This window comes from Dromaius novaehollandiae, chromosome 4 (assembly GCF_036370855.1).
Source record: "Dromaius novaehollandiae isolate bDroNov1 chromosome 4, bDroNov1.hap1, whole genome shotgun sequence".
NCBI lineage: Eukaryota > Metazoa > Chordata > Aves > Casuariiformes > Dromaiidae > Dromaius > Dromaius novaehollandiae.
The window spans coordinates 26493596-26495898 of NC_088101.1; positions in this window are offsets into that span (position 1 = coordinate 26493596).

Consider the following 2303-nt stretch of genomic DNA (forward strand, 5'->3'; position numbering starts at 1 on the left):
TCTTCACTTCTTAAATGAACAGCGCTCTGAAGTTACATTAATTTGAATTTGTACATGTAGTACTGAGATCCCAAATCAGTGGCTGTGCTATGCAGATCTGAGAGAATCTGTGTGGTCAGTTGGCCTAAAGATGTGTTTGCTGCCACAAAACTAGAGATGCTCTGTGCTCTCTTCTATCGCAAAGCTTATGGATAGGTTTCCAAGCAGACGGGGACAGAAAGAAGAGTCCAGGGTTCCTGGTACACAGTTGCTTATTGCTGTGTATATACTGAATTAGATAATACTCATTTTCACATCCCATTTAGCTGAATACATTCAAATATGATGACCGCAGAGCTAAATATTCAAGGGACTTTGAGCAGCCACAACTATTGTGGTGGGGGTTTTTTGCCAAGTGCTAAGGTAAGAATACATTTGCTGTTCTTAATCAGGATTTTTTCCCCCGGTATGTTCTGTGTCTTAAAATTGCTACTTAGAACCCACACAAATATGGCTCTGCTTATGCTTTTACAACTGGAGGCCTTGAAATGAAAATATACATCTGTGTATAACTAACTGATGATTTATTCTTGTTTTGCTACTATCATAAATTTAACTTGTGTTCTGTAACTCATGGACCATTTTGTCCTTTGGGCTGTTTGAAGCTTATCTTGTAAGGCTGCTGCCAGATTTGTCAGTAAGTAAATCAATAAAATTAGATAAACTCCAGTCTGATCAATGAAGATGCTGAAGATTATCTTGCTGCAGTATGCAAAGGCTCAGTAACTCTTTTACTGCTTTTGAAGCAAACAAACAAAAATCTGTACAGGATGTCTTCTCTATTACACTTTCCAACAGTAGATATGCCTTAATGAGGAGCTGTCACCAGTGTGGACCTCAATGTACTGTTTTCCCATAGCCCTCCCTCTTCCTTAGCTGCAGATTCTAGCAAGGCATTTGCTCCCCGTAAGACGCGTTATCAGTACAAATGCTGAACTCTATTTAACTTTCTATTTGCAGGTTCATGTTTCTATTACTTCTCAAACCCTGTGCTTAAAAAAAAAAGTCCACAAAGGAAGTTTTTATTTGATATGTATACTTGTATAGCTATTTGATATACCTTCTTTTTCTCCTTGTATCACAGATCTCCATCCATGTTATCTTTTAATAAGTTATTGATACGTTTTGATGTGCAACTAGGGATACAGATGTGAGAGTGGGTTAATAACAGGATCCAAATTGGTGACTGCCTTAGGTCCAATGTAGCGCAGCAGCTCAAAGTTACTGTCATTCTGTGGCCCATGTGAAATGAGTCTGTAGATTCAGCAGACAGAAAGCTGTAAGCCAGTGACGTGGTAAGCCAAAGACTGGGGCAACGTAAGAGCTGAACTGTGTTCATGTCCAGACTGAGTAGCAATGATGGGGCACGGTGCTCTTCAGTCACCCATGCTAGTACTCCTCATGTGGACACCATGCTTTACAAATGCTCAGTCTAGAGCTTTTCTGATAGATAGCTGATTTATTTTAAAATCCGCTTCAGTCACCTCCCACTTAAGTAAAGGTAACTGTTGTATTTTCCTTACAAACATTGGTCTCCCTATTTTTACTTCATCCCTTGAAATAAATCTGCCTCTCAGGCCCACTTGACTCCATTAAGATCTGATTAATAAAAGGATGACTAGTAGATGTAATACTGATGTGGTCAGTTTTATCCAGAAGAAAAAACAGAGCTAAATCTTGTCCAGAAGAAAAAATGAAACTAGTTTACTTGGGGGAAAAAAGCACCACATTTTGTGACATTTTTTCTTTGAAAATGTAGTGCTCAGGTAGAGTGGAGATGCACGCATTTTGGGGAACTTTTTCATTTTGTGACCTACTGCAAAAATAAGTAGTTGACAGGCAGAAAATGAATGCAACCCCAAACAGAGAAAGCTGGCTAAAGGGAACCCATTGACCTGGAATGGTCATAAAAACATATGTTCTCAAGTAAACCCTGGAATTATGCTGCTGGAAGGGGCATGATTCCCAACAGAAATGGCACCAATGAACAGAGAAATGCTTAAAAAATTCAAGTGTTGATTTCTAACTGAAGGATTCAGTAGATTTTTGGACCGTGAAATGTAGGGAAAGTATCTCCCTGGTAAGCAGTGATTTAACACTAGTGTCATAGTCCTGTTCTTACAGGATTCCCAGCTGTAATGATCTGCTGCTTACCTACATCCTGTCACGGTAACCTAGCAGGCAGTGTTTTACTGAAGTCGTTAGCTTTAAGAAATTACAAAGATGTTTTCAAATGAGGAGAGGCGATCATCTACAGAGAAATA